This window comes from Bemisia tabaci, chromosome 2 (genome assembly GCF_918797505.1).
Source record: "Bemisia tabaci chromosome 2, PGI_BMITA_v3".
In the NCBI taxonomy this organism is placed as follows: domain Eukaryota; kingdom Metazoa; phylum Arthropoda; class Insecta; order Hemiptera; family Aleyrodidae; genus Bemisia; species Bemisia tabaci.
The window spans coordinates 54159468-54172794 of NC_092794.1; the positions used below are offsets into that span (position 1 = coordinate 54159468).

Here is a 13327-nt window from a genome sequence, read left to right on the forward strand (position 1 = left end):
TTGAAATTAATAGACAAAGCTATTGAGATTAGAGACACGAAGAAAATTGGGTGATTCTATTAGTGGAAACCAGGGGTTTCAATGGGCAAAGGACATTGAATGAATTACAAAAATACAAATGACCTCATTTGCCAACTTCCATATTTCCAATTGACCTATGTTAAAAAACACTTTTCAACAACTCGTTCAGGAGCTGATTTTCGACGTTCCCGTTGTGTGAATTTTCATTTATGGAGCACTTCTTAAAATGTATAGTGTGACAAAGTGAACATCAAAATTTGCAGGTGCAGCCAGAAATTTTAATTCCGATCTTTTTAAATGGCTTATTCCATTATGCGCCCGGATGAGCTTGGAGACTTAAACGCTGGAGTAGGAAACTGGCAAAACTGTAACACTTCCGAATCCAGGTGGGGACTTTCCTATTCCAAGGGAATCTTCGATCTATATTCAGGCTCCTCTCCTACCGTTTAACTGTATCTTGAAAGTACGTAAATTCATAGGCATTTTCCATCCTTTGTATACAAAATTAATTGAAATAGTTCAGAAACAATGATAATTTACACTGCGCTATTCTCAATTCTTATCGATCGCTGAAAATTCCGCGCAATTTTCATGGCATCACCAACAAGAAAGCATGTGACGTCATTTTCGAGTTTAGACCTTGTCTGCTGCCACATTACTGTCGTGGTACATGGAATAGGAGTTCCTGCTTATCCAATAAGAAATTCTCAGTGTTGCAGCTCTCAAGCTTAGCCTGTGAACTTTGCATAAAGCACCATCATTTCTCAGGGTTCTGAGGGCCTCCACAAGACCCGTGTCCACACACTCCACACTCGCTCGACCAAGGCACTCCGCAATGTTCCCCTGCATTTCAGGAAGATTCACTCACATACTTCACTGCGAGCAGGAATAGCTGCGCGGAACTAGTTTCTGGTCCTTCCGCCAGAGAGCAGGAACATGCTCTCGCGCATTATTGTCACCAAACTCGTCATGTGTAATTACTCCTCATCGAGAGAAAGGGAAAGGAAACGCTTAGCGGTCAACGCGACCCCCGGGGGGGGGGGGGGGGGGGCGTCGACCGGATCGGGACAAGATGCCGAGCACGCGTAAGACAATAAACATTACATCGGTAATTAGTGAGTTCGGACGTGGTCAGCTCCCGTTTTGGTCCACTGATGCAGGTCTGTCGCTGTGTTACAGGCAAGGGCACATCGGGGAGGGGGGGGGGGGGGGGGGGATGAAAGTGACATTGGATTTTAGAGCGGTGCTGCCAATATTAAGATGCACGAATAACGTACCCTAATATCACGATGACGCTTTAAAATATCCCCGAAAACAGTATTGTGTCTTTCGCTGATGTTTATTTGAATCAAGGGAAAACTAAAAAAAAATTCTATGAGTAATTTTAAATGATTTGGGTGGTGAGTTAGACTGCGTTAAGAAGAAATGAACCAAGCCGCAATAGCTATTGCCAAATTCAATTGGGCAATTTAATTTTTTTATATGAAAACGTTGTGTGGATTTTTGTGTAATGTAAATTTCAGTGAATTTTCTGCATAGTTTGAAGCAAATTCCTTTCAATATTCTTAAGAATCTGCACGAACGTTCTCTCGTAAAAAATTGAATTCCCCAGTTAAATTTGGCAATAGCTGATGTGGCTTGGTTCCTTTCTGCTAAAGACGGTCAAATTTATGAACGAACCCGTTTGCAACAAGAAAGTATTTCGTCGAAAACGTCCTATTTTCACTCGACAAATCCCACTCCCAATCCCACTCGACAAAAATTGCTCTACCGAAAATTTAATGTCCGTCGACCAAAGTACCTGTTGGATCAAAATCCCTGATTTCGGTCATTAAAATCACTATCAATTGGATACGTATCCTTCAAATTCAGAATACAATCCATGCCATATTTTTTTTTAATTCTAATAGGTTGAAACTTGTATATTTAAATCGTCACATGTTGGCAACGGTGACTGGTGTTGGGGCCCCGACTTGGAGAAATTAGCCTTGAAACTGACTGCTTTCGATCTGCACACTGAGCACACCGCTGCTGAGTGATAACTCACGTCATCCAAAAGCTCACTGCTGGACCTTCCACATCTGCCGAATAACGACTGAAATTTTGGTATTGAGATGCGCGGACAGTATGATGCTTCAATTTTTTTATTGTTTTACTTTTCCCCCGTTTTATTAAACCCATAAGGTCCCACGCTATCCTGAGAGACCATCTCCACACCGAAACGAACTCTCCGTGCAAAGATATGGAGCAAATACATTAGCGGTGATGCCGTGTTTTCAGTTTTCGAGTCCCCAAATAAAGTGGCAGCCCTGTCAATGTATTTGCTTCCTATCTTTGCATGGAGAGTTTATTTTGATGTAGACGTGGACTCTCAGGATAGCGTGGGATATCCATTCCATTTTGGCCTCAACTTGAGAGCTTTTTTTGAGCTTGGGAGTTGATTTCAGAGAAAATCAGTTGTACCATCGTGTTCCTCGCGATCTTTTACAGAAGAATCAACAGTCAAATAGCAAATTCCTCACACATGCAACTTCTCCATTCACCGTGCGTATATTAAAGCTTGCACTGACAAAAAAATTTACTTGGCTTGCCTCCCTCTTAGTGTCGATTTCCCGACTTGCTATTTTTTTTGCATTTCAAGAAACGTGGCCTCTTTCTCTAAAGGAAAGATCTTCCGGCTTTATATGCCTTCTCTGAAAAGGCTCAGGGAGATAATATATGTTTAACTTTCTCAGCCCGTTCATAAGCGAGCTAGGATTAAAACAAGTCGATTGAAAAGTATTAACGAACGGACAATTATAACGCATGTGGCAGGTTTGCCGTAATGAAGAGAATTTGCTGAGTACCTCGGAGTGAAACTAGCGTTTTTCACATTATACTTTTATTATATGGTAGGTGCGCGGTGAATGGCGATGGCTGTTTTCCTTCATCGCTGCTGTAGAAGAGGTTGATTTTCTTGATTCGCATGATTCCGAATGTGAAGTCGGATTTTGAATCTCAACACACCCTAATCACACACAATATGTTTTAAGAGCAAACCGTTGTGTTTGTTGTTTCCGTGTTTCGTTTTCATTTTTGATGAACGAATTGTTAAGTTAATAATTAAAAATGTCCGATTCAATTTTGGGTGACAACTTAACGGCGGGGAAGCTTGTACAAAATGATAAGATGATAATAAGATGATAATAAGATGATTCTCGAATTCAAATTATGCATACATTGGAATAATTCGAACAATCTCATGATCGATCTCAAATGAGATCGCACTTTAATAATAATTAAGACCGAATAAATAAATTTCCGATAGATAAATATAGTTAAAAATATATACCTATTATGATGATTGAACAACTACAGTTATTTAAAAAAGCGTTCTGTTTATAATTTACAATTTTTAAAATTAAAAAATTGTAAAGGTATTATTGACTGTTTTTCGTGCGTTTCAAGAGGCGTAACCCAGGGTAGCCAACTTGCGAGAGTTACCGTCGACTCAACTTTAACTAAGGGTATGTATAGAGAATGAAAGCAAAATGATCACAAAAAACTACTTGGAGAAGCATTGATTCTGTAACATGAACTAACGTAAGTCTCTCATCTTGTTTGTTCCAGGTATGTTTCGACGTTCACGTACCAGTCTGTGCTTTGATTTCCGTAAGTGAAGTAATACTTGTTACCTATTTCCTTCAATCATTGAGTAGGTTAAATTATTTAACTTATCAATTAAAACTGGTTAAAATTCTTCATATAACTCATTTTGCTAGCAAATAACGAACATTTTGAGCGGATTTTGTGTGAACTTGTTTGTTGGAACTCTAACCGATACGACAAAAATAATTTCTTGGCTGCAGCATAATGTTTCTATTTGTCACCATGATTTTTTTTCCCTCGCTTCAAGCTGAATTCCTGTAGGAACAATGAGAATGTTTGGATTACGCAAACATGTGGTTGAAACTAAGAGCATCATTTTTTATTTGAAAGAAAAGCATATTTCGACCGCGAATTTGCGATTTTTTTCTTTCTCAAAGAATTGAGTTCATGCAGACTAAGATCACTTTGTCCTTGGACAGTCACAGTCATTATGCAGTAAGAAACTACTATTTTTGGCTCTTTTTAGCAACACCATATGGGCAGGGTGACAAAATTTCATGATAAATAAAATCTTGAAATTTCGTACGATTTATTTCATAAAATTTCAGAAATTTATGGAAGATATTGAAAAGTACCGGTTACTTTTCATGTTATTCACAAAATGTAGAAATTGTGACTTTCTTCTCTTTTTGTGCGTTTGAGTGCGGGTTGCATATTCTAGCCCCTGAAAAATATGAAATACTTCACAGCCCCTTAAAATTTCATGAAATATTTCAATGAAATTTCCAATCTGTCATTTCTTTCTTACGTTGCATGCTACCCTGCATATGAACCATTAGTTTTCCCCATACAATTAGATGTTTTTATTGATGAGTCAATAATAATAGATCCTTATACTCTAAAAGGATCTATTATTTTTGACTCATCAATAAAAACACCTAATTGTATGGGACAACTAATGGTTTCTATGCAGGGTAGCATGAAACGTAAGAAAGAAATGAAAGATTGGAAATTTTATTGAAATATTTCGTGAAATTTTAAGGAGCTGTGAAATATTTCATACTTTTCATGCAGGGGCTAGATGCAGCAATATGCAGTCCATTTGTATGATTGAATCTATCTATATCGAGGTAGGGCTCATATTTTGCTTGCGGTGGCAAGGGTGAGAGAAGGGGGTAATTATCGACGGAACAGGTTGGGAGAAGCGGCTTCAAGTTCGCGCCTCAGAGCGTAAGTTCAGAAAACGATTTAAGAACCACCCAGAACGCGCTCGGCGCAGGCGCAGTGAAAGTGATCACTACTGCAACCGACCAGCAACGACCACGGACGCAGCTTTCGTAACTTGCTCTCCAACACTCACTCGCCAGACAGGCAGTAGCACTGACCGAAGAAAAACGAAAATGAAAGGGAACTCCTCGTCACTAACAGATACAGGCCATACTTTTGGACGTTTCTTGAACGAACCAGAAGTCGATTATCTTACAAGCTTGCCAAGAATGGAGATGTTGCATGTGTAAGGAATTTGCGATTTGACTGTTGATTCTCATGTAAAAGTTCGCGAAAAACACGATGGTGCCACTGGTTTTCTCTGAAATCATCTCCCAAGCTCAAAAAAAGCTCTCAAAGTGCGGCAAAAATGGAGGGGATATCCCACCCTACCCTGAGAGTCCACCTCTGCATCAAAACAAACTCTCCATGCAAAGATAGGGAGCAAATACATTAGCAGGGTTGCCGTGCTTTCAGTTTTAGAGTCCCCAAATAAAGTGGCAACCCTGCTAATGTATTTGCCCCCTATCTTTGCATGGAGAGTTTGTTTGGATGTAGAGGTGGACTCTCAGGGTAGGGTGGGATATCCCCTCCATTTTGGTCTCATGCACTTTGAGAGCTTTTTTTGAGCTTGGGAGTTGATTTCAGAGAAAACCAGTGGGACTATCGTGTTTTTCGCGAACTTTTACGTAAGAATCATTGGTCAAATCGCAAATCCCTCACACATGCAACATCTCCATTGCTAGGTCGGGGTTGAGCACCCTCCAAGAAAAGTGATGACACCCCCCCCCCCCCCCAATTTTCACAATCCGTCGACTCGCTGTTTACCATCAAAGTTCTCCACAGAAGATCCAATTGAATAGTTTTTTAGACGGAATTCTGTGCGATTTTGCGAAATGGGCGGGGGACAGAATCATAGTTTCGCGGAAAATGTAACTATTTTTTTTTTCTTTTTTTTGTAGCGCCTTTCCAAGATTTCGCAGACCACTGGAACAAACAATTTCCTTAAGAGACCCTCTATTGATCCCTAATGGGCCTTACGGCCCTAATCGTGCCGAGGGATCGTATTAATAGTCGCTCTTAAAACAGATACTTTCTTGAGAGACCGCATGGCTTTCACTGTAATTAAGGAAGGCTCCAGGAGCTTCTCGGTAGCATAGCTTAGCTTCATAAAGAAGGGGAATTTTATCAAACCTCGAGTATTATTGGCTTAGTCTAGATTTAACTCCATGGCAAATTCATACGACTGAAATAACACGCAAGTCTCAAATCGTCGCTCCTCTGACGTAAAGGCGTATCTCAATTTCCACGTGAGCCTTGGATAACATATAAATCCATCTTTCTTGGCTCATAAGCGACGAACTGTAAGTATTCCCGACGCACTGAGAAAAATTACTGTTAACGGACCATTAAATGAGGTGCAAATTTAAGTATGATGATATATTATGTTTTCTCATCAGAAATTCACGTACAACACAATTTGCACAACGAAAATTACTAGAAGTAATTATTAACCAAGATATTAACGTTTTTAGATGCATGGATTCAAACTTCCCGTTATATATAAAAAAAATGAATTAAAAGCGCACACTAGTGACAGTCTCTACGGTACGAAAATATGACAACCATTAAAATTGGCACTTCAACTTAACTTTTGCACGTTGTTTTAGCAGCTGTTATGCAAGATTTGACTCACTTGAAATATTGTTTATTTTTTTACTTCTTTTGTTTTTTTGTTTTTTTTCCCCCACAACCAATGTAAAATAATAACTGTTATCTTAGTTACGAGTTAATTTCAGGCAATTTTGTTGCGCAAATTGTGTTCTACGTGAAATTTTGAAGCTATGACGTACATCAGAATGCTCAAATTCAAACCTTGTCTGGTGTTGTACATAATGACGTCTTACTGAACGATTCAATGACCTCCTGCGGCAACATGACCGGTACTGTCTTAGTGCCTCTCAGTGTCTCAGACAGTCAAGTCCAGCGGTGCGCTAGAAACCCAGAAAATCATCTGAGAAAATATAGGGGAAATCTACGCGGGTGGTGTACTTATCATTTTATATCAGGCCTCGAATGGAACTGCACCTTACTGTGCGGGCGAATCGGACGTTGCCTTGTTACATGCACCGTAGCCTCCAGATTAATTGAGATGGGTATGAAAGAGGATCTTCACTGGTGGTGAATTTTCACAGAATGTCTTGAAATTCTGACCGAAGAACCTGTTGCTGGCGTTGTTGTTGTCAATTTTGTTGCAGACATAGCTTCGAATTCCGAGAAAAATTTCTGAATTTCAGTTCTATGATTCTTTAACCCTTAGATGCCGGATCGGGGTTAAATTGAATCAAGGATTAGTGGAAGCTGAAAACAAGGTAAATTTTGTTTGTTGGTATTACCTTTCTCCCGGTCACTTGTTATCAGATTTTAGGCGATAGCTATTTCAATGTCACGTATACACATCATCATCTGGCCACTTGGATTTGGTAAACACTATAAGTCACATTGTATATTATTAAATAATTTACTAAAATTTATTAAAAACACTATTAAAACACTCGTAGGAGCATCCGTCGCCGTGATGATGTGTACGTAACCTGGAAATGTCGCCGTGATGATGTGTACGTAACCTGGAAATATCTATCGCTTAAAATCTGATAACAAGTGATCGGGAGAAAGGTAATACCAACGAACAAAATGCAGCCCGATAAAAAGAAGTTCAACTGTAAGGTAAATTTTGTAAAAGCTTTAGATATAGGTCTACAAACACATACTAAAGAAATTAAAAAATGAAAAAAAATCAAGTGTCAACACAGCCGGAGATAGGGAAAACGTGCTCGGGCCTCGTTTTTAAACTTTTCTCCCAAATGTGAGCGACCCCTCATCGGCAGCATAAAGCGAAACATTGCAAATTCAGGCCTCGCGCCTTCAATTTTGCAGACGCAACACGGACATCCATCAATCACGAATAGTTGTATCTCTGCGCCGTCATCGACGCGCATCCTTTCCCTTGCTCTAATTCCACGTTGAGCTGGTTCCGTTCGTCTATTCTGCGCTCAAGAGAGTCTTCGGCATTTAAGGGTTAAAAAAGACGATACAAATTCTCCGTAGAATTTCTGTCATTTTCAGGCTTGTGCGTAAACATCTACCTCAAATCTTTGCCGATTTTCAAGAGATGCATAGAATTTACAATTTTTCTCAAAGGTTTCTCATCTTTCATTCGATCGTCCAATCGCTTGAAACCGCGGAATTTTTTGACAAAATCATGTGAAAAAATTGCAGATTTTTGCACTTCTATTGCAATATTTTGTTGCAAACTGCCCTTTGGGTACCTTGCCTTGACGCTAGGCTCACAATTTTAGCGGAGGTAATCTGGATGCTGCCGAAAATATTTTTACAGGGTGCCTCTAAAACCAATCCACACAGATCAACCATGAAATTCAGGTGCCTTCTTTCGTTCAATACACACAGCTAATTCACAGGACACATCGCTCTCCCCCACTCCTCCGCCCCTCTGTCCCGGATAATCTGGACGGTGACGAGGCATCTCTTCAAACCAGTGGCTTGGCGTACTTTGCGATACATCGATTAGTCGGTCATTCAAACCCACGGAGAAGGATCGATAAACAGGGTGTTCGCAACGTGCATCTGAACAATCGATTCTTTACCACAGCTTCAAATGGGGAGATATCGATGATCGATCATTCACGCCTCGGCACTGCTTCAAACGGGCAGTGAGCCGGAAGCTTCGCCGCCTGAATGGCCAAATCGAATCGCGTCTAAATAAGAATAACGGTGCTCATATGTCGTGCTAACAAAAACACACGCATATATTGACAAACACATGCATGTGTGTGTATGCCGAGATTTAGGATAATTCGTTTTCGTCGGCATGTACGATTTTACAGTATTTTTGTGCCGAGAAATACTGCAAAGTTACTTTCGGTAATAAAAACTTGTCATCACAATTTTTTTTTTCAATTAATGGGTCGGTCAAGAGTTGGAATGTTGAATTTTTTTGTTTATCTATTGAAACTATCAGTTGAGCTGATAGTCTAAGTATACTTGGTTTTTAAGTCATACATTCGTCGAAGGAGAGAACGAGAAAAAAACCACAAAGAAACATATAGCCAAAACTGCATGTAACAAGGTGGTAAAATAGGGCTGGATCCACACTATTTCGTGGGGAACTCGAGGCCAAAAAGTTCACAAATTTCCAATACAGTCAGAATTGTTTGACCTGTAAAGATTACCAATATCAGTTGAAGAGAGATACAACGAAATACAATTAATGGTAAAAGACACCCATAATTAAGGGTATATATACCAAATCACCTAGACGAGGAAATCTTGAGAGAGGGTCGTAGAATTAATCTCTTCTCAAAAGTTAATGACCACACAAAATGTTCAAACTGACTTTTCTTCTAGGGTCATTTTTGAAAAGGGTACATTTATCTTGGGCGATGAAGCATAGATGAAAGCATGACTCCCCCACCTTCCAACAAGAGCTAGACGTAATATCTGCACTTTGCTCGCCAAAAACACGATCAGGGTCATCGAGCATCGTTACGAATGTTAATCACTCTTCACAGGATGCAAAAAAGCATTCGTCATCAGGTCCGGTACTTTCCTCGGAAGGAAACACGAGAAAACTGAAAGGTGAGGCAACCGTTTCACCCGGATTCCGTGTTGCCAGGTCTCTATTCCGATCGTCAAAACCTCATCATCACTCAGTCACCTTCGTGTGCCGAACTCGGCAACAGAGCTCCCATCTCATCAATGAGTTTTCGTTTTCATTAGCTCGTCAGAACCGCGCAGAGGTCGAAACGCATCGGCGAACCCCGAGCCTGTTATGCAACTTGCATTGCACGCAATTTGTCGAATTGTGATGCCTGATGCGTGCTCGGATTTTTCACGCGGGGAGATGCATGATCTTGTGAGATTTGGCATCCGGGATTGCGTGCACTTGATGACGTTTGTCATAACCGCTCCGCACAGACTTCGCCCGACAAATTCAGCGATTGATGGAGAAGTTTTTTTTTTTTTTTTTTTTTTTTAATTTTTCAGAGGAGAAAGGCTCCACGCAGTCTGCCTACTCTCGCATAAAAAACATTTTTAGGGAGAGCCTTTTTTTGCCTTTTTATGGCCTCTGGAGGATCACTTCTGATAAGCTTAACTATCTTCATAGGGCTTCGTGAAGCTCTTAGAATTTAAAATCCCATGGCAGACATCATCGTCTCTCGGACGTAAGATAGAAAGATTACACTGCTGTGCTAAGGAAATACGACGTATGAACATTCGAGAGTTGCCAAATTTCCTTCGATAAAATGTTTATTTTCAAGGAAAGTTATGAATATTTTTCCTTGAAATTTTAAGGAACTTCAGGTAAAGTTGCGAACAAAATTATCTGAAAAATCAGAAGGAAAATATTCATAAGTTTACCAGAAAATTCGTGTTTTATTCCAGGAAATTTGGCAACGCCTGAAGGTTCATACGGCGTTCTCCCTTAGCACGGCAGTATAGAGGTGGTGTGGAGCTTTTAAATCATCCTGAATAATTAAACTGTCGTTACAAATTAATGATTTTCATAAGAGTTGCTTCGCTCCTTACATCATGTCTATGTTTCTTTCTTATCACACAATAATCTAAGATGACGCGCATCTTGGTGATATATCTAATTTCAAACCGCTATAAGATGTAAGTCTGATAAAGATGTTTGTTATCATAAACTGGAGGCATTTATCCTAAAAGGAACTATGTTGCACGCAAATCCTACGCACAAAGGTCTTTTTAACATAAATACGTCCAACTTTTCTCCATTTAAAATGAAATAAAGAAAAATTGAGTTGCTTAAGCCAATTGCGCAACCTTGGGATAAAGTTGCGCTACTTTGTCTGGGAAACGAGGAGTCTTGTCAAACTGTCCTTTTAGAATATACTGTTCATGAGCGGGCAGACAGTGTGGACCCTCTTGCCTAAAATGTATCCATCTCCAGTAAATCCCAGTTAACACGAGGAAAACATGACAAATCGCCCAAATAAAAAGTAGGTGCGAAACGGTCGTTTCGTTAATTTTCCAGGCGTAACGGTCATTGCAAAGCCTGACTTGACTCAAGGTGCAGGAAGTTTGAATTTATTTCTTCTAACATGTGTAAGTATGAATGCTAATTTCTCGCTTTTAAACGGATAAAAATGGACTTACAATTATATCCCCCTAACCGAGGTAGCGTTCGCCGGCACCGCTCTACGGGGTGTCAACATATCGTGATTCAAGTGTTGTTCATCATTCTGCATTATAGTAAAATCAACTTACATATAGTACTACAGTATAGTAAAATCAACTGAAGATTATTGCTCGCCTCAGATTTTTCCAGCTGAGATAACTGAAATCATTCAACTGAATCTTACAAAAAATGGAAACATGGACTGTACCGCGTTAAGCAGGAAAGAGCTAAGCAACATCAGCTATTCCCAAAAATTGAGCAACTTACTTTTTTACATGGAAACGGTTGTGCACATTTTTAAGAAAATTACAGTGAATTTTCTGCATAGTATGAAGCATATTCGGTAAAATTTTCAAAGGAATCCGTATAAGCGTTCTCTTGTAAAAGATCAAATTGCGCAGTTAAAATTTGCAATAGCTAATAAAGCTTGGTTCCTTCTGCTAAACACCTTCCAATCATGCCTTTTCCAATAATTAAATGTTTAGAAAAATGAGAACAACACTTAAAAAATTAAATTAAGGTTACATTCCATCAATTACAACTATCCTGGTAAAAATTGGCAGTAGAATCTGTGTTCCAAAATGCCATGGCTGTAAGATTTCCAATAGTGTCTATAGCCGGCTACACAATTTCTTATAGCCTTTTATAGCCGATGGCGATTAAGCAACTCACAGCCAGGCGATAAAGTGTATGCTAATAAACGTCACTAATTACAGATGCTAGGACTTAGTGAGTTTTTGGACCACTGCTCTCTTTTTGGGCCGTAGTATCTTGATTTATTTTGCGAGGAAAGCTCCGTACTTTTGATGGATGCCTGCCATTCCTAATATATTAGAGCGCTTTCAGTTTCGTATGATACTGTGCAATACCTCTGATGTGAAATAGTTGCTTCAAGCGCCGTGGCATGCTGCAGTGCGGCAGGTGGGCAGCCAGCGCGAAACGCGCATTGGCGCCTACAAACCTAACAGGGATACTTCACGCATTGCGCAATGCGTGAAGTATCCCTGTTAGGTTAGTAGGCGCCAGTGCGCCGCCGCTCCGCTTTGTGTTAGGCTCTAATATTTAATCTGGCGGAGTCAGCGTTATTCAACTCATGACTTTGAAATGTTTGCACACTCTGTATGGATTATTCTCGTTTTAATTGATGAAAAAAATAGGTATTAAAGGAAATTATAACGTGTGTTCTGTAAATATTAAGGTGGTTCCGTATCAAACTTAATGATTTCCAAAGCACACAAAACACAATTTCCTATAGCTTTTTATAATCGATGGTGAAAAAGCAACAGCCAGGCGATGAAGTGTAAAGCCCGGCTATAGGAACTATAGCCCGGCTGCATAATTTTTTATTGCTTCGTATAGCCGGGCCGTATGATTTTCTCCGCATTCTACAGCCAGCTATATGATTTTCCGCAGCCTCCTTTAGCCGGCTGTAAGAATTCCTATGATATTTTGAAACGCAGCTCTTATCGCCAATTTTTACCAGGGTACAACCGTTGCCACAGCCGTGGTTTAGCAAAAATAATGGTACATATATAGTTTCCAAAATCAGCCAGGAATAGTTTCTTTAATGCACACTGTCTTCAATGTCTTCATCAAAACAAGTCAATATTTTCAATGCATCCCGTCCTCTTTTTCTTTCCGGGACCTACTCACTCCGTTTTGAGACGGCTGACGTCGATTTCTCTGCGGTGACTTGGATCTTCTCGGCGAGCTACGATTCGATCCGTTCGCCGAACCTGGTGAGGCCCTCGGCGAACCTGGTGGCGAGGCTTCCGGCGAATCCGAGACCTTGGGCGAACCGGGTGCGGAAACTTTCTGCAAACTGGGTGAAGAGGCATTCGGCGAATCCGGTGCAGGAGCGCTCGGGTTATCTAACGATGAAGGATCATCGTGGATCGGAGGTCCAAGTTCGATGGCTTTGCCATATCCGTTTTTGAGTGTGAATTTATCTGAATTGACATCATCGTCATTGGTGACGATGCGGTGGAACGGACAATCCGAACTCATGTGGCTGTTGTACGTCGGATCCCAAAACAGTCCGTACGTTCGTCCGTGGAGCAGGTAGTCCGTGTAGTGACGACAGTTGCAACGACACATGCGGTACACCAGCTCTCTGGAATACAGGGGTCGTGAATCCACACTAAAAAGTGGCTAAAGAGAATCTATCGATGGATAAGGAACATTACCGCCTACAAATTGACGATTTTTCGGGACGAAGAAAAAGCCTCGCAT

At 40.4% G+C, this 13327-nt stretch overlaps 1 protein-coding gene across 4 annotated transcripts in view; it reads left to right on the forward strand.

The window, feature by feature from the left end:
• Positions 1 to 13327, forward strand: part of f (espin protein forked) — a 161542-nt gene that overhangs the window by 91758 nt on the left and 56457 nt on the right. The gene's annotated exons all lie outside the window — the stretch shown is intronic.